Raw genomic sequence first — 25,959 nt, 5'->3', positions numbered from 1 at the left:
CTGTTTTGTAAAATTTTTAAAAATTATTTCATTCTTACTCTGAAGATATCTCGTGATTGAAACTGTTTCTTAATTTTAACTACAAAACACTGAGTACTATATTTAAACAAAATAATGCGTTTAAATGTGTCCTAATCAAATTTTTTATTCACAATAAATCGAAAGTTGAAAAGGGAATAACACAATGTTCTCAAATGCATAAGTTCACCCGTTCTATAATTACATTTGTAAATTAACTTACCCATAAAGATAATAAAATTGTAATGATAAATGCAATACTATCAGTAAATGTATTATATTCTAATTGTAAATCTAATCCTGTTTGATATAACTCGAATTTAATAAATTGGACTAATATATTTTGATATATTTCTTAGCCAAGTAGAAGCTTATCGCCAAGTTAGTGCTTGATTTTTATAAATTGCACCCCTCACATGTCAATGAGGAGAGAGATCTACCTACAAACGTTATCAACTTGCAGCGCAATCAACATACTGCTAGGGGTGGGGGTTATCATTGAGGTAATTACTGAGCGCAGTTCACCATTGCCCTTACGGAATATCATATTTTTTGTTCCGTAACATGCTCTGGTGAAAATGGATTTTACAATAAAAAGTACTGGCACTTCTTACCGCCATTTAATCCGGAATTTTTACTCTGTAGAATTCACTTTAAAAATGTGGATTTTAATTTTTCTTTATTTAATCTTATTATTTTTTTTCTTTTTAATTTTGTGTCTGTAAATTTGTTGATGTCGGCATTTGGACAAAGTTTTGATTGAGGATAAAATAGTGACACATTTTTCTTACGATATCTAGGAAAAAATTGTAGTTTGCGTTGACATTAGTCACAGAGCTCCATTTTAGACTTGAACACTTCTTCTAATTGGAATGTAGTCGAAATTTAGATTGCCTTAAATCTTTATTTTACAATAAATTTCATTTTGTTGATCAGAAAATTATTGAAACTTGTATTTCATTTCGGAAAAGACCTTGGTTAAAGTTTGAGGATTCCAGCTAATTGCCAATTTTGATTGGAAGATTGAAAGTCCAGCAAACAGGTATGAAAGCTAGTTAAAAAAATTTGGTAAAATGGCATGGTAGCAGAGTTTTAATATGGAACAGTATTGTAAAATATTCGCTATTGTAACAGAACACAAATAAATTTGTCTTTATTTAGAATTATGCATACAAAAACTGTTAGGTTGTACTGAATTAATGCTAACTGATAAGCAGAATATTAATAATTAAAAACGCATTTTTAGTAGTTAAATTTATCAAGAGTTCAAGTTAATATAAACAGCTTTTTCTATAATTGGAAATAATATGGAACATAAAACAAATTTAGAGAAAAAATATGCTATCAGATAATGAATGAAATAAATAAATAGCAAATAAAATATATATCTAATCATCAACCATTATCAAACATGTAAATTAAAGTTATAAATATAACGTTTTGTCCCTAAATGCTTGATATATTGTATAAAGATTTTGATTTAAAATCAATCAAATAACAAAATATATTCTTAACAGTTCATTATGATTGCAGATTAATTTCAGGTTAAGAAATTGTAGCTTTTTCATTTTCACAAAAAATATTGAATATCAATAATTAGAACAAAGATCTGAATAGCAAGGAGAAATTTAAAACAAAATTAAAATTTAAAACTCACAATGAAAAATTCATTGAAAATCAAGTCCTGATTGATTTGATAATTTCAATATAAGAATGAAATTAACCAAATATTTAAGAAAGGAAACCAAAAAAGCCTTTGAATTGCTTTTAAAGAAATGCATTTGTGTTCAAAGTTTAATTTGTATTAAATTTAGTTGCGAAGAAGAAATAGAATTTTTCAAAAATAAATTGCTCAAATAAAGTTTTTCTGTTCTACTTTTTTTTTTTTGCTTTAATCTTAAACACAGCAAAAGTTTCATTTTTATTTAAAAGCAGCATAAAACAAGTTCTTTGTGCTTACATGAGTTTCAAATAATTAAATTATGATTTCAAAATAAGCAATTTTAAGCTCCTTTTGTACTTGTTTAGAAATTATTTTTAGAAATGCATTCATTTCTTAAATTATATAAAATTCAATTTATTCTACATAAAGGCTTATTAGATTTTGAAAAGTTCTTTTATAAATCAGTTTCATGTTTGCGGTTTCAGAAAAATATGTTCAAGTTATCAAAAAAACATTTCGTTATCAAAACAAGGAAGTACCACAATCTGTTTGTAGGATAAGAAGTCATAATTTTTTTCATAGGATATTTGTTAGAGTAAAGGAAATATTTTAAGAATAAATAAATGTATTGAGAATAGTTAAAAAGTTTTTCTAAAATGATGATTTTAACATCTTGCCAGTTTTTGTAACTTTTCCTTGAAAAGTTAAAAAATATTTTAGATGGTTTTTCGAAAATAAACGATGGAAATAAAATTATAAGAAAAACGCGAATTCACTTAAATTTTTTTTATTTGGGAAACATATCTCTGAAATAGAAATAAAAAGATTGAAAATGATGGCTTAAATCTAATTTCCTGATACTTTATTTGTGCTGTTCTCAAAAGTGGGAATGGTAACGATAACAGCAGCTAATTCTGAATTATATTAATATTTATATACATTTGTTATTTATGCAATATACATTTTTATTAAATAAAATTAATACTATAGTGACATTTTACATTAAACTTTATGACATCGGATTCTCTTAAACAATACATTTATGAGAAAACTATCGGCGTTGTGTAGGTTAAATGTTTTGGTCGATCCTATATTTCATATGTAAGAAAATAGCATTACATGCAACAAAAATATTGCATAAAAGAATAAAAATACCAATGCTAGAAATCTTGGGAATAGATTTTTGCTACTTTATAATCTATTTTTGCAAAGATAATAGTGCGGATTTGTACATTACTACTTTATATTTTTGTAAATATCTAGATACTATTGAATTTGTTTTTGTTAAAGTTACACATGCTCCAATAACATCATGAAAACCCAAAATTGGCTTTTTAAGAAAAGTATTTTATTTAAAGGTTTTTATAAAAAATTTTTGATTGCAATAGCTTATGTTAATTCTTGTCGTGAGATAGAATAATAAATTTACTCTAAAATTTTTTACTATGACTTGAAACTAAACTTAATTGCTGTTTGAGATTAAAGTTAAGATCGGTGTTATGTTCCCCCTTTTGAGTACAACCTATACAAAATAATAGGATATATTTTAAGATATATTTTAAAATTAATTATTTTAAAATTAATTTTCAGTTTCAAAATAAATACTAACTTCTTTATTCTAAAACGATTTAATGCAGTATATTTTATTCGAAAATTATGTATGCAGAATTACTCCTTTTATAAACTCATTCGATTAAGGGTTTCATAAACAATATGTTTTTGAGTTTTGGAGTATTAAAAAATGCATTGTGCATGATTAAGAAATTTAAAGCAAACTTTGAAGTATTACTCAAAGAAAATTTAAAGGTAAATTTTGTCTATACATTAAATCAAGATAAACAGTATATTTATCCTATAATGGGAACTAATTGCAAAACAGAAAGATCACTACTTATCCGTACTACTGAGCAACTAGGTTAATGTTAGGTACAGTTAAAAAGTAAATAGTCAGAGGATATTTCATCAAATTTATTTCAATCATGAAATTTAAGCCAAATTTATCAATGACTGGCTATGTTGTAATATTATTTGATGAAAAGCTATGTTTTCAATTGTTTAACTCACTTGCCAACTTTCACTTCTTTTGACGGGAGATTTTTTTAAAAGATACTTTACTCTTTTTTTTGTAGGAAAAATACTACACTCTTTTGTGTTTAGTAGGAAAAGTGATTTATTCTTTTATTTTTAATTAAATAAATTTAATTTCTGATGATTTCGGCCACCACTTTTCATAAACAAGTTAAACAAATATCTTAGACTTGATAATCACACGGCGAAAAAAAATCCGGGTAAAATTACTGTACTGCGTGATAGTATTTTCGAATAAGACAATGTATATTTCTGGTAAAACAATATATAATTCTTGCAATAAAAGCAAATTATACGATATTTAAACCATTGATATGGTAATGATTTTCATTTATGTGGTAACAGAAACCATTACCAATTAAATAGTTTTATATGACAACGTTTAACTGAAAATTCTGCTTTCAAAATTATAATTCTTATCACCCCACATTTAGTAAAAAATACAAAAATAAAAAGTCAAATAAATAAATGGTTTTTAGGCAGTGCTCCAAAGTATCCCAACATTGTCTAATTTCCCAACATCTTCTAAATTTTATCACGTATTACAAAATTATAATTTTACAAAAATCATTACCAAAGCACTTCGGTAAAAATTACGGGGATTTTTAAAGTTCCAAAGGAGCCAGAAACACGGTAAATTTTACTGTACACAGGGAACTTTGATAATACTTTTTTTTCCCTCGGAGCATGCAGTGGCAATTTCAAGGACTACTAAAATTTAACAAATTGACTCAACCCTAAGACGCATTAATTCATAAAAAAGTTAAAAAATGTACGTCACGCTACTAGTACTGTAATATCAAGTCAGATAAAAAGTTTTATTTTAGCAGGAAAATCATAAAAATATTTTGAAAATCAAGAATCGAGCATATTGAAAGCTGTAAAATGAAAAGAAAATAGGTCAAAATAATTTATGTTATTGCATGTCGGAAAAAACGAATTTATTATTCTTATTCATTTTAAATACGATTAAATGTCGCAGTTTGTTAAGTATTTTTCACTAATTCCTTATATTGTTCTTTTAGTAAAATTAGAAATTTTAAATTCAAATAGATTCTACACTTCTTATTTTGGTTTCCTAGATAAGTAAATTGCTTAATATTTCTCGAGTGAATACACCAAGATATAATTTTGGCCAAAGCTACCAAAATATGAAAAAAAAATTCAATTTTAATTAGAAAAAAAAGGAAAGTTATTTGAACAGGAAGTTAAGAAAAAAATTATATTGTTCTTACTTCCATGTTCAAAAAGCAAATATTACGATATATCCTACACTGAGAAAAAAAATATGGTCAAAACTACCCCAATAAAGTGTAAAGTCAACCGTATTTCTGGCGCTATGGAAACATGCAAAAGCTAGGTAATTTTGACCAAATCGCTTTGGTAATTATTTGACAAAATTATAGATAAAATTTAGGTTTAATAATGTCAGATAAAATTGAGTATATTTGGTAAAATTTGGTTTATCATGATACCATGGAGCAGAACTTGTATAAAAACAATTTATTCGGCTAAATTTACTTTCCAGTTTTGTATTTTTTATTAAATGTGTGGTAATAAGAACAATAATTTTGAAAAGCACACTTTGTGGCAAACCGTTACCATATGAAGAGAAAAATTTCAAAATAAATGGTTTAAGTACCGTATCTTTTGGTATTATTAACCAGATTTATATACATATATATATATTATTTATTTTTTTACAAGAAAGGTCTTTACTATATAGTACGGTAATTTTACCAGAATATTTTTCTTCATATAATAGCTATCTAAAGAAAGAAAACTACTTGCTTTGTACAGGAACATTCAAATTTTGTGAGAAAATAATTGTTTCAACTATCAAAGGGTGAAATTATTGTTAAATTATTTTCAGAATACATAATTATCAATAAAAATGTGGCGTCAATATTTTTAATTTTGGAACGAGGACATTTGTTACTGAAAAAATCCCCAGAAAAGTAACATCTAAAGATGTTATTAAATATTTATAAAATTTTTATCTAATGTTGCTTTTAAATGCTATAATAAATAAACTGTATTAGTTTCCCTGCAAAAAATAGAGTTTTACAGAAATAAAATTTTCACATTCGAATAAAACAACATTCAAGAGCTAATAAAATCAGTCGAAAAAGTCGGAATTTATGACCTTTCCGTCAAGAGTAGGATACTCAAGTTACACTCATTTACAGAAAAATCACGCACATTCATACTGTACTCCATAACATAAAAAATCTCATAAAAATAATAACTCATAAAAATTTCAAAATATGAGAACAATTTTTTTTTGGTCATTTCAGCAATAAACAAAAAACTTAAGTACATAACTGAAATTTGTTTTATGGTTGAAAGCGATGGATTGTACATTAGAGCTTTATCTATCTTTCTCTGTGGCTTCAAACGTGATTTCTATTTAGAACCTTGTTCATGAGGACAAAACAACGTGTTTTTGAACTCACTTAAAGTCAAAGCGGTGAAGTGTAAAAAATATTTTCTTGAGAGCCATTTATTAGCCTTGCTAGTTTCTATAAGATTGAAGAGATCAAAAATTTTAAATATATTGTAACTTAATTTATTAAAAAAATACAATTGGATAGTTGATCAATTTTTGAAACTAATCAACGCTAATAAAATTAATTTGGTACCATAAGGTACAACACGAAAACAATTAACATAAATTACAGAGTTATATAGTAATGACATTTCTGATATTGTATTCTGCTAATAAAAACGAAAATATACGATATTTAAACCATTCATTTGATAATTTTTCTGTTTATAAGGTTCATAAAATTCTGGTTTTCAAAATTATTGTTCTTATTATGACACATTTTGTAAAAATAGTGTAAAATAAATTTAACTGAATAAATAACTTTTATACAACGTTCTAAAGTATCATGATAAGATTAACAAATTTTATCGCATGTTATCAAATTATATTTTATTGTTATCATTGCCGAAATAATTACCAAAGCGCTTTTGTAAAAACTTCCTACCTTTTTTTTGGCTCTCACAAAGCCAGAAACACTGTAAATTTTACCATATTCCGGTAGTTTTAATCATACTTTTTTCTCAATGTATATTATGTAAAATGAAAAAAGTGAACACCTGAATAATTTTTGCTTTAATAATTTAGTTTCCATGAACAAAGTACGGATCTTTATGGTTTAAAGGGGCGACCCCAACTTGGCTAATTTATTAGTGCTAACTGTTAACTAATTTAAAGAGACATACACAAAAATTTAAAAAAAAATGATCCTGATAGTTTAATCAGAAGAGCATTCGTGTTTCACTACATATTGGGAATTTTTTTTAAGCGAAGCGAAAAATCCTTGAAGACGTTTATAAAGTTAGTTTATCCATAGATAATTCCAGGTAAAAATAATTTCAATTGCTTTTTATTATTTTCATTAATGGTTAAAAAATTATTGAATTTTTTGTATACAAATATTTTTACACCTTTATAATAATAATATTGTATGTGTGTAATAATATTATATGCGTAACAGATGTGTTAGCACAAGTACATATTTTTAAGTCGTACTTCAATCTTAAGCATTAATTTAGCATTGAATTTTTTATTATTATGAAATCTATCAAAATAGTTTTGATAAACCTTTAACAAATTCTAAATAACAATTGCAATATAGGTTATTAACTTGAACTTTAATTTTAAAAAGCTTTATTTTGTCAATAAATTACTCATTTAATGAATTATTCTTTATTATAATGAATAATTACTTGATAATAAATTATTCTTTATTCTATTTATCGCTATCATAAATTATTTTTTCATTATAAAATCTAACAAACTTTTTAATTTTACAAGTTTTTTTTAGCAAATGTGCTCTTAACAATCCTAATATATGTTAATAAATAGTACTTTATTCTTAAAAAATGCTTTATTTTTTAAAATAAATTTTTAGTTTAGTAAAAAATTATATTTAGAGTATTATAACATTATATGATTAAATAATTAAGTACTAGAACCCAACTGCTTAATAAGTTTTAATAAATATCTAGCTCTTATCTAGTTCATTTTTTGGTTAAATTTAACCGAACGGTTTCAGCATTAATTAACATTGCAGTTTTTGAAAGTCCAAGAAATATAATGTGAATCAAAAAATAATTAAGCCCAAATGTATTTAGAAATTCACGCATGATATACATTATTTATATTTTTATTAATATTATTTTTTTATCTAATGTCTAAATTATTTCACATTTATCTTATAATATTATACATTTTATGTTACTTAAATCAATATTAATTTTATAATTTATAAGAAAGTAAATCTCCATCAAAAAACTATCATGTATAGCTATTTTTTTCAATAGTAATAAAAATATAATATACTCTGCAGCTGAATATTTAATGTCAATCAAATGTCAAAAAAGGCATACGAAATATAAGACATCTACGAAAAAGTATTCCATTTAATGAAAAGTAAGTCATTTTTTCCTTTAACTCTTAATTAAAGAAGACACAAATTTTCTCATTTCCATCATTCGAAGTTACAAGAACATGATAGTGTAGATAGAATAAACTGTCCCTCCCCAATCAAATCATTGGCTTGACATCAGAACCTCTTTTGTTCTTTATTTTACTACTACCAAATATCGTCTGCGAGGCAGAAGACATGGCGCCATTCGCTCCCTTGCATCGGGGGTGCACCGAGTAAATGAGCAGAGGGATGCGAGAGGGCAAATCGATCGGGGACCCGTTGACGTCACAGACCACTATCCTTTGGAACGTTTGGTTGGTCAGGATCCGGAAATATCCGCTTTTCTTTCTTTCTTCCTCAAAACTATCCTGAGAACAAATTCTGAAAATCGTTTGGGAATATGCCAAAATTATACTGCGACTTCAGAATTTTAAGGTAAACTGCTGATGCTAAAATGAAAGCCTTTATAGTCAAAGAAAAGTTAGAGAAAACCACTTAAGTAAACACATATAGCTTGTCAGAATTTAGGTTATAGAGTTAGGTTATATTTTAACTATACTGTTTACGTTTAATGCAATAGAATTGATTACATGAAATAAATACGTAAAACCACTACATTGATAAATTGAATAATAATAATTTTTTTTCAAATAAAGGAAAAACAAAACTAAAATTCTGCTCTTAAAGTTAATTTTTAATACAATTTGTAGATTATTTGTAGAATATATTTCTGTCTTTAAGTTACATTTTCCCAAATGTAGATTGAACAATTCCTTTAATTTTCATTCGCTTTATTAAAATTTATCTGAGTCAGAGTGTTTTATGTAATAACCGTTCCCAATGCATAAGTTTAGATACTGTCAAAAACGATGCCATAAAAATACATTCTTTAGGGGTTGTGAATTATTATTTAAAAGAAGTAAAATGAAAAAAAAAACCTGATAGATCATTAATATAGAGAGATTAAAATACCAATCCAGCAAGCCGCAATGAGTTAATAAAAGCAAACAAATAAGTAAACAAAATTAAATAAATAAATATAAATTAATAATTAAACAAAATCAAACAAATAAATATAAACAAATTGAAATTAAGTATTTAAAAAATTTTAACTGATATTTGCATTATTAAAACACGAACTATTAAAGACCTACGTAAGTATGATGAAAATAGAGTGAGTTATTAAATTAACAGTGTTTAGTTAAGCCAAAACGGAGGTCTTAACTTTATGAATACTACACTGAGAAATTAAGCATAATAAAAACTACCAGAATGTGGTAAAATTTACCGTGTCTGGGATCAACAAACTATTTGATTTTGGTAAAATTAACAATAAAACTTGGTTTTAAAATATCTGATAAGATGTGGTGAAAGTGACAAAATTTGGTAATTTAATCATACCTCAGAGCGTGGCATGAAAACCATTTATAGTTAAATTTTCTTTTTAGTTCTCTATTGTTTACTAAATATGAGATAATAAGAATTTTAAAAACCAGAATTTCCATTACCGAATGAATGGAAAAATTACTAAATTAATGGTTAAAATACCATATATTTTTGTTTTCTTAACAAGAATTACGTTGTTGTCTTTTTACTAGAAATGTCATTACCATAAAATGCGGTAATTTACCAAAAAATTTACCAATAAAATGAAAAATATGACAACCGAAGCTGACATCGTCAGGGGGTACCTGCACCGGAAGTCATAAGTGCAAAACCTTTTCTATCGAGAGGGCACGACAAATGTCTAAGTTGCTCTCCTTGTTCCCCAAAGTTTTTGTCAAAAGCCCAGGTAGAGAGAAGATAAAATACAAATTACAAAAACCAAATGCAAAAGTATAATACTTAAACTGATACGTAAGAAAACAATGTTCAAAAACTTACTTAAAAATAATAAATCCTAAAACCAAACACACTGCAAATCTTCAACTAAAATGAAATTAACTCCCCCTAATTAAATGCGCAGAACGAAAAAAAATTGAAAAGAAAAAGAACAAGAAAGCTGTTGTCATCTTTAGTAGAAATGCTTAACTGGGGCAACTCAGCTAAGACTCGATCATGCCCTATTGAAAGAAAAATAAAACTAATAATTTTTAATCATTTCTTTAATTTTAAATTCAATATTGCAGAAATTAAAAGGAAAACCACTACTTTCCTGATTTTTTAAAAAATTACTTGTTGCCTCTTGAAATCAGTCAACATTATTGCAAATTTTATTAATGCTAGACAATTGAGAAAAAACAAAATTTTTGAAAATTTTGCTGCTCAAATTGGTATCAAAATTACAGAAAAAAGAACTTAAAAGCTCTTCTTTTATCATAAACGCCAATTTTAATTTGTGAAGACTATGGATGATTGCTAAATGTTCTACATTTAAGCAATTATCCTTAGTCTTCCTTAAAACCAAATCATTAGGATAAATATTAAAAATAAAATCATAATTATAACAATTAAATAAAATTAAACAATTAATATACCTAAAAGCATTAAAATCATCAAATTCAAGATATTTAGCATCAAAAACATGTAAAAAAATATTAGCAAAAGCGCCAGAAAAAAAATTACCCTGTGGAATCCCTATTTTTTGCTTATAAAAATCAAGACCATTAAAAAGAGCATTTTCAAAAAGATTAAATTTACAAATACCTATCCAATAAAATTTATCAATATTTTCATTAATTAAACATTTATCATATAGGCCACTACAAATATCAAGTATTTGAGCAAGAGGAATATTGGTATAAAGATTTTCAAAGTCAAATGTATTAATATTAAAAACCCAATTTTTTTCAACAGAATTCAAAACATCAATGTTACTATTAATAACAATAGTTTTTTTACTGTTAATTTTAAGCAAAATAGTTTTAAGAATATTAAAAAAATTTTTACTAGTACTAGATATAGATTATAAGATTTAGTACCATAAGCAATAAACCTGAATTTTACTGGATTTTTACGAAATTTAACAATCGGAAATAGATAAGGAAAGGTAATTCTATTCAATTTAAATTTAAATTTTTTACAGAAAGCAATAAGTCTTTTTTCAATAAATTTTTTGTCATCCCTTAATGTAAAATAAGTGTTATTAGCATTATATTCTTTAATAAAATTTTTTTTTAAAGAAATATTTACGCACAATACAGAATTTGTTAGAAGCTTTATCAAAAACTGTAATAATGAACTTATTCTTAAGTATTTTAATTTTCTCAAACAAATCATTATCAATAACGGTACCACTAGGATAAAAACAAAATTTGGAATTATTAAAATAATATTTAACTTTTTCTACAATCCTTGTCTTCCATTTTGTAAAACCTTCAATGGGCCAATGATATTTTCTAAAAACGTTAGCAATAAAGCAACCAAGATCTCTTTTAACCGATAAAATAAAATCATAATTTTTCATTTTAAACCTTGTTCTAAATTTAGATAACTCAAGTCAACTTAGAAAAGCAAGTTTTTAGTTAGATAATCATAGCCTCAGACAGAAAATCACAGTAATTATATCGATTTTCTTAATGTCCTTTTTAAGGAAAATGGTGGTTAGAAATAAAAATGAACTAAAAAAACATTCACCCATTCACTATTCCATTTACTTATTTAGGATATTTGGAGAAATATCCCTGATAAATTCGTAAAAATAGGTCATTTCGACATAAAAAATTTACTTTAGAATAAGGACTATGCTTCTAGGTATTCTAAGGCTCGAAATAACCCATATAAAAGTTTTAGCAATAGTTAAAATTTTTTTAAACAAAATTAATTTCCTCTTTTGTTTAAAAAAATTAATGAGTTAAAAAGTCTTTAATCGAGTTTGTTGCAATATCTTTTATTTTCGAAATAGAGCTGGAAAACATAAAATAATTTTACTAAAAAATATCGGTTTGAAACAAAATGCAAAAATTTAGAAACACCGTTCAGAAACACCTTTCATTAAAAACACATTTCGGAACGTATTGAATCACGATATAGTTCAAATTTGCCACCTTAATACCAGACTGAACTATATTATCTAGTAAATTAATCTTTTCTAAACTTGATTACATTACATGATACAATGATTTAACTTTAACAGAAACACGGCTCAAAATAATAGCTTATTAAGAAATTTTTTCAGGGAATTGTGGTTCATGCTACTAGTGTTATGATCAAAAGCAGTAAATAATATTTACAAAGGTGAAACGGAACACTCGCGGAAAACTTACGTGCAAAGAAAAAATTCTGGTAAAATAACCGTACTGCATGGTTCTGTTAAAAAACACAATTCTGGAAATAAAAATGAAATATACGACATTTAAACCATTCATTTGGTAATTTTGCCATTCATATTATAGCGGTTTACCAGAAATTCTTTTCAAAATTATAGTTCTTATTACCACAAATTTAGTAAGAAATACAAAATTAAAAAGTAAAATTAACCGAATAGATGACTTTTATGCTTTGTTCTAATGTATCATAAAACTACCAGATTTTGCCCAGTTTTATCACATATTATAGAAACCATATTTTATTGTTTATTTTGCCAAATTAATTACCAAAGCACTTCGGTAAAAATTAACATGCTTTCTGGTGCTCTCATAGTGCTAGAAACATGGTAAATTTTACCATCTCTCTCTCAATTCTCTCTCTCTCTCTCTCTCTTATTTCTCTCAATATAAACTTTCATTATTAATACAACGATGTGCAATGTTCAGCCACTGTAGAATATATATGGCTAATATAGTTAAATTGTAGTTAATAAGCTTTTTAAAAGAGAAGGCAGCAACTAAATTTAAGCTTCATTCATGAAAACATAGTAATTATGAAAAACTTAATAATGAAGAGCATAGAAATCTCTTTAATTTGTTACATGAAAAAAAAAAACACATTAAAAACGCGCGCTGGTGAAGACAAAAAGTAATCAACTTAGTTCATCTATTGGGACTGTAATAGTTTTTTTTTGTTGTAGTCATTGGTATAAAGATACCTTATATCAGTCCCTGGTTATAGTTTAAACAATACTTTATATTTCTGTTTCTTTCATGTACTCAGTCTACAAGTCTACTTTTTATCAACTGAAAATTCAGTAAAATTTATTATATTTTCCAAACACAATTCCAAAAACAATTGAAATGCGATCTGCTTTTCCTGATTTCAAGATATAAAAACGGAAAACGTTAACATTATCATTCTAAGTGCAACATCTTTTTCTGAGGGCATAAAAACATGGGAGTTCAAATTTTTATTTCTTACTTTTTTAATAGATATTGGTAAAAAAGGAAAAAATCCGAATAGACATTAAAAATATATATATAATTAGTAATTTAGATGGTTAATAAATGGAGGCATTTTGTATTTTCTGGAAAGCAGTTAGAAGTAGACAGAAAATTCTCCGTTTATTAAAAAGCAAAATTAGGAGTGTTTTTCATTGTCTCTGTCTTCCTAAAATACTTCTAAGATACGAAAGGGAAACTTAACTCCAATTAAGAAACTCGGTAAAAATTTGTCCTTGCCATTTCTCAATGAGACATGAGAAATTTTGTTATATGTAGATGGCGCTGCGTGAGCCACAATGGGAGAAAAAGAGACTTGGTCACAGTTAGTTGCTCCAATGGCGATAAAGGAATCTTTTGGGCTATTTTTAGAATACCATCCCGGTGGGGAGGTTAAAGGGTGAGGGTGAACATCGAAAAAAAAACAAAAAAAAAACATTAAAGGATGGCTTTCTAAACCATTTTATTTCGCAATTTTTCTTCGTTTCACTTTTTGTTCCCCTTCATGTTACATCTAGTACTATATTTCGTTTTAAATCAAGAGAAAAAAAATCGATTTCATATTTCGTTTAAGAGGTAAATGGTTTTTTGAACATAGTTGCAATGCGCTATGGTTGCATTTAATAAAATAACGAAAATAGATTGACCTTTTATTTATTTTGTTGCTAACTATGAATGGGAAAAATGAAATAAATAGTTATGTAAATTTTATATTGAATTAGTTTTGTGTGAGTGTGGAATTCAAAACAACATTTCGCTATTGAGACAACACATTCCATTCAAAATTAAAAAATTCTTTTTGTTTGAACTTCTTGTAACATTCATTCATATCTTATTTTCTTCAATTTTATATTTTGTGATTTATTTACTATTGCTTTAGCACTTTTAAAGTATCCTTCATGTAAATGTTTTTCTTAAAATGTTTTATTACTAAAATGCTATTTAAAATCTATTTTATTTCTTTCAAATATTATTTCCAGTTTATATGATTCTTTAAAATACTGAAAGTGAAATTTTGGTGAAAGGGAAAAGAGAATATTTTTAACTGAAAATACATTAATGATATTATAGATATTTTTATATTTAAAACATTTAGGAATATTTTATTCTTATTTATGCTAGGGCCATTATGTAAAGAATTAATTATGTAAGGAACATAGTTCATTGAAAAAAAAAGTACGGTCATAACTTCCTGTATATGGTAAAATTTACTGTGTTTCTGTCTCTATGGAAACATAAAAAAAGTTTGATAATTTGTACCGAAGAGCTTTGGTAATGATTTTAGAAACATTAACAATAAAATATGGTTTCATGATGTACGATAAATTTTGGTTAATGTGGTTATATATGGTTAATGTGGTTACATATGGCAATTTTATTCGGATACTTTGAAGGATGGCATAAAAAACCATTTATTCGGTTAAATTTACTTTTAAGTTTCGTAATTTTTACTAAGTATGTGTTAATAAGAACTATAATCTTGAAAACAGGAAATATTATCCAGTGAATGGTTTAAATACCGTATATTTTGGTCTTATTAACCAGAATTATGTCTTTTTTTCTGCTTTTTTTTACACCAGAAATATCATTACTATACGATAATTTTACGATAATTTAATGTGTACGATAATTTTATTGGAATTCTTTTCTCTGTGCTATTCCGTTAATTCTGTATTAAATATTTGTGTATGCTGTACTAAATAGCTGTATTAAATAGTTGTTGTATTAAATAGTTATGAGAATAATTTAAGTTTAGTCTTAGAAATAAAGATTCATACGTTGGAAAACCAGTTACAAAATAAATTCGAGTGATTTTTAAAAATGAAAATTAAGTGATTTTATTTTAATATAATTATGCTATAATAGAGGAATCTTTTTTCGGTTGGCATTTTTAAGTTCTCAAAAATATCTAACTTAAGTAGATTAATTACAATGAATCATTATCAGTAATAGTGAAAGTATAGTTTTAAAATTTATTCAATATTTAATCGCATCATTAAAAGTTATTTCTAGATTTGAACACTATTCACGGGAATTGAATATTTAATTGAATTAAGTACATTATCGTATTTTTATTTCACCTTAGCGTGTATTATTAATACGATAACAGATTACTACATTAAACTTAGAAATATTTAGTTTTAAAATAACTGTATCTTTTTAAAGCAATAAAAAAAATCCAGTAATTTAAATACAATTGCTTCTTTTTCATTATTTCCGAATGTGTTGATGATAGCGTAATTATATTTATCCTTCCTCACATTTTTTATAAAAAAATATTTTACTGTGTGATAATAAATAAATTAACTTTGTTGCATCACTGTCAATTGCTTTTTTTTTTAATTTAAGACCTAACATTTATTTTAAGTCTTAAATTAAACGTCTTTAATTCTTCAAGATCAAATTTGCGAAAAGAAAAGTTACTGAAAAACTAACCATGGCAAAATTAACGCTACTTTTCTAAATTAATTTTGCATAATAAGAAAAAAAGATTAATAATTCAAGTACAAGCATGTTTTAAAATAAAATCTTTAGTGGCTAATCAAATTGCAAGACAAGAATGTTTCTTGTAATTAGCAGTGAAAAATTCAATAACCAAATGATCACTTTTTCTCTCTATCTTTTATCATACGTATATTTCTTTCATAAATTGTCAAATTTAAGTTGAAAAGCTGTCAAATTATTATATTTATTCCGGCTTAAGATACGAAAATAATTTCCTAGAATATTGACACATTTTTGGTGTTTAAATTAATTATCAAGCTGATTAGAATTATGTAAATGCTATTTTGTTTTCTTAGGATATTTGAAAAAGGGAAAGAAATTTCACGAAGTACTAATGAATTTTTAAAAAAAGTTGGTCTACAGATCTTAACAACTTTTCTAGTTTTACTGTCTGAATTATTTAAATTTAGAAATTTTACTCCTTTAACTATATTTGAACCGAAATCCTTGATTTTATTTTTAAACTATTAAAAGTTGAACAACTGAGTGATAAAAATATATTTAGTTCACTTAATTCCAATCTTCTGTCAGACTACATTAATAAATAAAATGCAAATTTTGAGAAATATTATTGCAAGTTTTAGCAATTTAAGACAGATTACACATCTTTGTACTTCAGTTCCCTTTTTTTAATGCTAATTTTTACGAAACAATATTTTTTTTACGTTGTCTATTAGTAGAAAAGTTATTAAAGCTTTTAATATTAGCTTAAAAATGAGAATGGAATGTGTTTTGTAATATCCTTCAGTTTTCGCCAATGCTTTTTTTTTTCAAATTTTTTTTTATTATTTTTTTTTAACCTATCTGACAGAGAAGCAAATTTCAACAGGCATTACACTGAGAAAAATATATGGTAAAAACGACCATGATATAGTAAAATTTACTGAACACCAAAAACCTCGGTAGTTTTTACAGAAGTGCTTTGAAAATGCATTTTGTAAAATTAACAATAATGTACGGTTTTATAAAATTTGATAAAGTTTGGTAAATATGTCAAAATTTGGAAATTTTTTCATGTTACCCGAGAGCATGGAATAAAACCATTTATTCGATTAAATTTACTTTTCGATTTTTTTTTACTAAATGTGTTAGTAATAAAAACCATAATTTTGAAAACCAGAATTTCCGGTAAATCGTTATCATATTAACGTAGAATGATTGGTTTAAATACCGCATTTTTTGGTTTTATTAAACAGAATTATGTTGTTGTTTTTACTAGAAAATTTCATTAACATAATTTTACTAGAATTTTTTTGGTTTAAATACCGCATATTTTGGTTTTATTAAACAGAATTATGTTGTTGTTTTTTACTAGAAAATTTCATTATCATAATTTTACCAGAATTTTTGTCTCCGTGTAAGAACGCTTCTCAGATATTAACAAATTAAGTCATTTTTTTTATTTCGACATTCCAGTAACATAAAGCATAGAGTTTTAGTTTAGATTGAAGAAACAATTTAATTATTTGAATGATATTAAATACCTTTAGTTCAAATAACTGACGCTTCCTTTCGGACTACGCTAGGGTCTATTAAAAAACTCCTACTTTATTTAATTCTTACCTTTTATTATTGTTTAATGTATAAATGCCTATTTAAGAAAATAATAACGCAGGTTAGATTGTTTATGTAGACAACTAAGAGATTTATTAATACAGCTTCCTTTAGTTCACGTAAATGTTGTTTTTCCTTCATACGATAGTTTTAACAGGGAAGCAAATTTTAACAGGCTTTGAGAGATGGCTTAGCGTCTCGCAGGTTTAACAATCTTACAGTAAACTTTTTACAGTCGTCTTTTAGTAAAGTGACTCAGCTTTAAATTATTAGTGCAAGAGCCAAAAATGTCCACACGGCACATGGCAATTAGTCATTTTAATGAAATAATAGTGCAGGTAGTCTTGGTAGAGACGTAAAGACAGAAAATTTAATCACACGAATGGCATAAAATTTGTTTAAATCATATAAATGAGACATATTTTCTGTCTATCGAGAAAATACACCGAGAATAAAATTATAGTAAAAACTAAAATTACAAGAATATGGTCAAATTTATCGTGTTTCTGGTACAACGGAAACACGTAAAAGGTTTGCAATTTTAACTGAAGTGCTTTAGTAAATATTTTGGTAAAATTAACAATAAAATATTGTCTTATAAAATATGATATAATTTGTCAAATATGGTAACATTTTGTAATTTTTTTATGATACCTTAGAAAATGGCATAAAAACCATTTTTTCCGATAAATTTACTTTTCAGTTTTGTAATTTTACTAAATGTGTGGTAATATGAGTAATAATTTTGTGAATATGAATTTCCAGATAATCGACACCATATCGAAGGAAAAACTACCATACGAATGGCTTAAATACTTTATATTTTGGTACTATTAACCAGAATAATGTTTTTTTTACTGGAAATATTATTACCATATAGTTTTATTCTCCGTGAACTATTGTTTCAATGAAATAACACTTCACTAAATTGATTGTCTTGTATTAAAGTTTAGTACTTAAATGCTTATTTTTTAAAACTAATAGTATATGTGGTTTTGCCTTTTGATTTCAAAGAGATTAATAAATTAATCGAGTGAATAATAAAATCTCTTTTAGTTCACGTAAATACTGCTTTTTATTTTTACGCTAATCTTGAACAAGAATCAAATTTTAATCAACTTTTGAATCAAACAACTTAGCAAAATTAGGGAAAATTCACGAATTAAGAAAATAAATATATCAAAACAATGTAAATTTTCTTAAAAATAAATTTTAATTATAGCAAATTTATTTTCTTTCAAATTAAAGTAGCATTTAAAAATTAACAAAATATTTCCACTGTTATAAATCAATATTTTTACGTTACTTTCTGTGCTTAAGTCGAAATTTTCATAGCTTAAATCTTTGTAACTAATATTTTATAACTAAAAGTCTGATTTTACCTGACATGTAATAAACTAAAACCAATTTCTATACGAGATATTTTATTTGAATCATTGCTTTTGCAATTCGCATTTACCTACTGGTATGTATTACTATGTACCTTTTTTAGCAAAAATTGTAGTAAGCTCTCTTCTAAAGCTGTTCTCTAGAACTTATTTCATTTTAAACTGTAAATGGAAAGGAAAAAAACCAAAAAGCTTCTCTTTAAACAATTTTTTCTCATTTAATTATTACACATAGAAAATTCATGCATGTTTGTTAGCATTATTGTTCATTAAAGGTACACTGAGATAAAAAAGTATGGTCAAAACTGTCAAAATATGGTAAAATCTATGGTGTTTTTGTCTCTATGGAAACACCAAAAAGCACGGTAATTTTTACCTAAGCACTTTAGTAGTATCGTTTGGTAAAATTAATAACAGTAATTAGCAATAGTAGTAGTAATAATTAACAAAAAATATAATTTTATTATCATGTTTCTTTTAGTAGTTAATGTGGTAAAATTTGGTAATTTTATCATGATACCATGGCATAAAAGCCATTTATTCGGCTGAATTTACTGTATTGTATTTTTACTTAGTGTGTGTTGATAAGAACTAATTTTGGAAGGCAGAATGTACGGTAAACTTTCATACGAAAAGTAAAATTGCCAAATGATTGGTTTGGATCCCTTTCATCTTGGTTTAAACGGTTATTATTCATTATTTAATACCCTTATTTCATTATTAGCAATTTATAATTTTTTTAATTTTATCCGAAATGTCATTGCCATGCTAGGACGGGAATTTTACCAGTAGCTTCTTTTCATGCATATGTATTGTTAGAAAAAACTATTTCCGATGAAATTATTGATTTAAAATTAACAGTGATTAATTGATACAGGAGTATAAAATATAAATAATGGCAACGAAATATTTTTCCTCATGATGATAGTCGCAATAGTTATGTAGAAGATATTTTTCATGATCAAATTAAAAAGTACATAAAAAAGCCGCAGCTGATAGAAGTTTTCCACATTTTTGGGTTTAAAGTATGCATTATTATTTAAGTCCTAGTGCAAAAACATGATTTTGGGTAAAAGTTACGAAATTGAGTTTATTATAAATTTAGAGTTCCTGTATTATTAGCTTTCTGAAAATACTTTTGCTTGTACTTCAATTATTTATAAATTTAAAGCTGTTTTAGTGAAAGGTGATAGCAATAAATAGACGAATGATTCTTGAGATGATGAAGTCTTTAAATGCGCTTTTCTCGAAAATCAGATTTTTTCCCATTTTACACTACCTTAAACACGATATCTCATGTTGTTTTTAAAAATAATTGTCTGCAATTTTTAATGAGTGTTTATGATTATAGCACACATGTTTTGAACTGTAGATCAGGAAAATAATGTGGAAAAATTAATTTTTTCTGTATGCTTTTTTTTCCAAACACAAGTATGGAAATTTTTAAAGTTTTGCTTTTTCAACTACATTATAATCCCTAACTCGATATCTGTTCTTGCTTTTAAGATAATAGTTCAAAGCATAGTTGATACTCTTTTAAATAAAGACCACAGAGGATTTTTGTTTCAAGCAGTAGAAATTTCTTTACAATGTTAAGCATACATGCAAAATATGCTTTATTTTCACCTAAAAATGGTCGCTTAAAATAATAATAATAATAATATTTTTTTGAAAGTTTTAAAAGTTTTTGTGCATAATAAAACAAAGAAACTAGTTTTTCAAAAGTTTATATTAATACTTTTAAAAAAATTATCCAAATTAGTCGGATATTTTAATAAAATTTCTTTGCTACTGAAATAATTTCCCTTTGTTATGAAAAATATTTGCACCCATATCGACGGCGTAGGTTTCATATTCCAAAACGATTTCTGTCTGTGATATGATAGCTCGTACCAGTTTACGTAAATGTTGTTTTTCTAGTAGATGATAGTTGTTGCAAAGAAGAAAATTATGAGGAGCTATTTGTAAGACGTTTTTAATGAATACGAATGAGTGTAAATTTTAGTGAACCAAATTTGTATTATTTAAATAACTATATAAATGTTAAAATGGAAATTTCTGAAAATTAATTATACAGTTGTTGAAACAAAAATGATAATAATTAGGCATTTCAAGATTTGTTTTCAAGCACATGGCTTTTCGATTCACTATTTACGGACTTTTCTATTTGATTTTCTACTTACTAATTCTAAATAATTTACTGCGAATTGTTTAGATGAAGAAAATAAAACAGATGTTTGTAACTCTTCAACAATTACGTCATAAATACCGGAATTATTACTTTTTTAAACAAATCTTTATTTCAAATTTGAAAGTGTACTTATATTTTAAACGAAATATGGTTTGAATGTAAAAGATTTTTCCGAGGAACTTACAGAAGATAATAAATAATTAGTTTTGTTTATTATTGAAAACAATTGGACAAGTACATTAACTGAGGTTATTTTGTTATAGATGTTTATCTTGTATAGTATGAAATTAAATTGCTTCTTGTAAAAGAACATAAGTATTCTTTAATTAATCAACGTAAAAAGGAAGGAAAATTATCTAAAATTTATGTGTAAAACATTTTTCTGAAAACTGAAAAAGTATATCTAACTTCATTAATGTTATTTTTGATTTAAGTGAGAAAGGATATAGGAGAGAGAAAAATAAATTAGGGTAATTTCAATATTGTTTGAAAAAATACTTAAAATTGACAAATAATTTCGATTCGTCTCAGAATCAATTTTCAGTTTTTGGTTGAAAATTTTTCATTAGATAATTAATATATGAATTAAAAACCATTATTAATGTGAATCTAAAAAGCAAAATAATTTAAAAATTAGTGCATAAAATGTAACAAAAAGTTAAAAATTAAATGCCACCAATATAGGATTATTTTACTATTATTTTTTTATAATAATTTACTATTATATCTCCAATTATGTATTTACAATACTATTTGTAATTTGACTGCTCTTAAGTTATTCTTTCTAGTTGTCTAATATTAAATATTCTAGAAATAAATACATTAAATAAGGCTTTTATTTTCATAAAATCAGTTGTAAAGGAAAATACTAAGTAAGTAGCATTGCAAACCGAAACACTTTTAGGTTTTTATAATTTTTTGTATAAACATGTTGAAACAAGTTTCGCATGCTACTGCTCTTTAACAGCCATCAAACTCTTTAAGATACAATGTAAATTATTTTTTTATTCACCTCTTGAAAGTGTAACAATATGAAACTGATACATCTTCAAATTAGTTTTATATTGCGTGAAGAAAAGTATATTTAATTTACTAGAGAGGTCCCTGATTCCCAAAGGCGCCAGGAAACTACTTCTCAATTAATCTTGTTGCTTTTTTTTTCTTTACTCAGTTGCTGCTTTGATTATAACTCTAACGTGGAGATGGTCAGTGTCGTAAGCAAGTCTTCAAGAAACTAAAATTTTCTTTTATTTTCATCTAAAATAATTTTGAAATATCTCCTGTTATTTGAAGAATTATTTATAAACAAATGTACGGTAAATAAATTTCCTTTTAACTAATAATCAAAAATATGTAAGAAATGTAATTTTATTCATTATGAAATTAAACAAAAATAATCAAAGGATTAAAGACGTATAGGAGAGGAACAAAATATAAGAAAGTTTAAAAATTAACTAAAGATAATTTAAGCTTTTATGTTCTTTTATTTTTTGTGCTACACTCATTCCTTTTTTTTGTGCTACACTCATTCTTTTATTTTTTGTGCTACACTCATTCTTTTATTTTTGTGCTACACTCATTCTTTTATTTTTTGTGCTACGCTCATTCTTTTATTGTTTGTGCTACACTCATTCTTTTATTTTTTGTGCTACACTCATTTTTTATTTTCTTGTGCTACACTCATTCTTTTATTTTTTGTGCTACACTCATTTTTTTATTTTTTGTGCTACACTCATTCTTTTATTTTTTGTGCTACACTCATTCTTTTATTTTTTGTGCTACACTTTACTTTCTATTCTAATGTGTTTTTAAGAGTTTTATAAATGCCTGTTAAGGAAGTTTTGCTCATTGCACCAAACCTACGATTTTAGCTGAAAACTTTATTAAAAAAGGAATCGAAAGGATGCACAACGAGGGAAAAAAACGAAGAAAGATTTACACTATCTTAAGAAAGCCAAGAAAGAAACAGGAAAGGAAATACTAAAATTGTCTTTCACTTCAATTTGACTTCCGATTTATTTCAATTATTTGGAGGGAAAAAAATTGATATTACTTTGGACGCATTTATTCTCCGTATCAGTTTTTATGCTTTTAATTATTGCTGTATATATTAATAATTCCAGACGGCCAAACTCCCATTATAGTGGCTCTAACCAGTTTAATGCTTGACCTAATTTTTTCAGATTGATATCTCGTAATTAAAAAGAATAGTTTTAATAAATTAAATTTTAAAATTTAATTTGTTTTGATGATTAATATTACAAGTTATCAACTTTCCATAATTTACAAAAATGGAATAGTATTTTTGGAAAACGAAAGCTAAACCTCACAAGTTTTACTAATTTTTTTCCTGCAAGCTAAACTTGAAAATGACTTGACTTGTAAACTGGTTTGATTTCTAAAAATTTATTTCGATCACATTAACTAATTTTGTGTTTAGAAACAATGGTTTAGGTATTAAAAATGTCTAATTTAAAAAATAAATATAATAAACTTGAAAAAAAATTATCTTGACTCTTTCCTTAAAATTCGATTTAAAAGGTTTTTGTCTTATATTTCGAAACAATCTTGACGCTCAATAACAGAATTTTTAATTTAAGAATTTTTTCTAGGCCCATCAAAATTTTTTCAAACTTGAAAAAAATTGGTTTGAAAAAATTGGTTGGAACTTGAAAAAATTGGTTGGAAATATTTGTTTACGTAGAAGATTTTATTCGATATTAATCAACTATCATACTATAATTAAAACCTTATTCGTTAACTACTTAGATATAATCAATGAAATATTTTCTCCTACATTTTATTAAACAAATTACTTAGCATATTGAAGAATATGCTACTATACTTGTTTACTTAAAAAAAAAGCATTTTTTTAAATTTTTTACCTGGGTATATTTATTCTCTTTTATGTTGAGCAGAAATGACTGATATAGTAATTTTTACTAGCTGTAGAGTTTCGCTTATAAAGAATTAGATTATTTTTTTCTAATTTCATTTGTTTAATCTTACATAAATTTACTTATTCACTAGGGTTTTTTTTTTGAAAAATAGTTGATAGTGTTTACTTGCAAACCATAAACTGGTAATTCAATAAAGCCAGGATTAAAAATTTATAAATTTTGCAAAAATAATTAGAACTTTACAAATAAAGAACAATATACTATTAAGGTGTTTGAACTAAAGTGAGAGAAATATTTGTATATAGAACAATATTTATTTAATTTTTTTAGGATTATTATATTTCTTTTTAAATTATGAAAATAATTTTTATATTTTAAATAATAAGAATTTCTACATGTGTTTTAAAGTTATTTTTTTATCTATTATTTTTGTAAGTGTTTCAAGTAATTAATTACACTCTTTATTTATGTTGAATAAAATATTCTTGTCATGCTGCGCAAATTATTCAGAATAAAACAACATTATAACATAATTTGAAAATTTTTCCTATTGATCATAAATTTCGGAGTTTAAAAATGAAGAAAATATACGAAAAAATATATGTTGTTGTCATAAAATATTATCTTACGAAATCTTATTACAACCAGCTTAAAAATAAATGAGCTACATTAAGTCAACTGTTTTTGAAGTTAAAAAAGTTTAAAGTGTTATAATTATCCCTCTAGTTTAGTTAATGTATTTTTAGAATAATGAAGGAAAAATTTCGAAATGATAGCTTCATTCGTACAATTATGCACTTTTTTTTAACAAACTAGCAGAGAAATAGTATAAATAGATTTCATAAAATGATGTCACATAATTTTTTGAAATGATAATTATCTTAATATATATTTTTATACAAATACGCTAATTTAATTATTATACGTTTTAAAGACATTTGTTTGATCAAATTTTAAATGAAAGAGAAGTATGTACTTCAAGAAAAGTTTAAACAAACATTGTATAAATAAGGAAATGAAAATTTTCAGCCCTTTAATATTAAATAAATAATTTATATCAAAAAAAGAAGTTCTAAAAGGAAGAGCGTAAAGATGAAATGATCGAATATATAGCGCATGTGCAGAGACAATTGCGCTCTGCTCATGTTTCAAAATTGCGTTGGCTGCAACGCATCTTAATTTCTATTTCAAATAATATAAGTTTTAAAGTAAGATTAAATAATAACTACTTTTATTTTAAAAAAAACTTCATTTCTTAGTTTTAATTTTTTAAACATTTATTGCTTGTTATATTCATATTACAACATAAATTGTGCTTTAACTGTCTATACTCTATCTTGTTTTCAAATTCATATAATCTATTTTTTTTTATAAATTCATAAGACCTACTTCTTTTTTCTTTTTTAACGAAATGCATTTTTAGAGTAATTACATCGAAAAATATATTAATAGACTTAAAAGTGGAAACAATATTATTGACAAAACTACAACTTACCACTTCTAAATAGATGGTTTCGGCCGTATGCGATAGAATAACGGACCTGTTCAATTAAAAATTCCAATGTGTTTTTAAAAATCACCTGTTATGGGGTTGCATTCTAATAAATTTGGAGAAGGGTTTTTCACGTTTCCTCAGACGATCGCCAGCGCGATGCATCCATTTGGCGTCCAGGAATGGAATCTGGGAAAATAGTGTGACTGGAAAGCCCAGAGATGGCGCGCAGTGCACCTGTCTTTCTCCCAAAACTAAATCAATTTCTGGATTAGGAACAGCAGGGACATCTATTGTTCTCGTAACGAGTTATAAGGTTCCAGTTAAGATTAATAGAGGGCGTTATCATACGGAAATGGAAATAGTTTGCTGTTTTGCCAAAATGTCATTGATTTCTTTGTTTTCTTTTTACACGAATTGTTTAATAAACAAAAATGTTATCTATGCTCGAAAAAAGATATACTGA

The 25,959-nt window shown here is 25.5% G+C and overlaps 1 protein-coding gene across 1 annotated transcript in view; it reads right to left on the bottom strand.

Moving 5' to 3' along the window:
- LOC107452093 (stress-activated protein kinase JNK) overlaps window positions 1-25,727 on the bottom strand; it is a gene marked incomplete in the record, with an annotated part of 100,616 nt that extends 74,889 nt beyond the window's left edge. Inside the window, 1 exon segment of the mRNA XM_071178897.1 lies at window positions 25,497-25,727.
- Between the last annotated feature and the right edge of the window lie 232 nt (window positions 25,728-25,959).

The sequence above is a fragment of the Parasteatoda tepidariorum genome, chromosome 3 (genome assembly GCF_043381705.1).
Source record: "Parasteatoda tepidariorum isolate YZ-2023 chromosome 3, CAS_Ptep_4.0, whole genome shotgun sequence".
NCBI classification, from domain to species: domain Eukaryota; kingdom Metazoa; phylum Arthropoda; class Arachnida; order Araneae; family Theridiidae; genus Parasteatoda; species Parasteatoda tepidariorum.
This window is presented reverse-complemented; position numbering and strand designations above follow the sequence as displayed.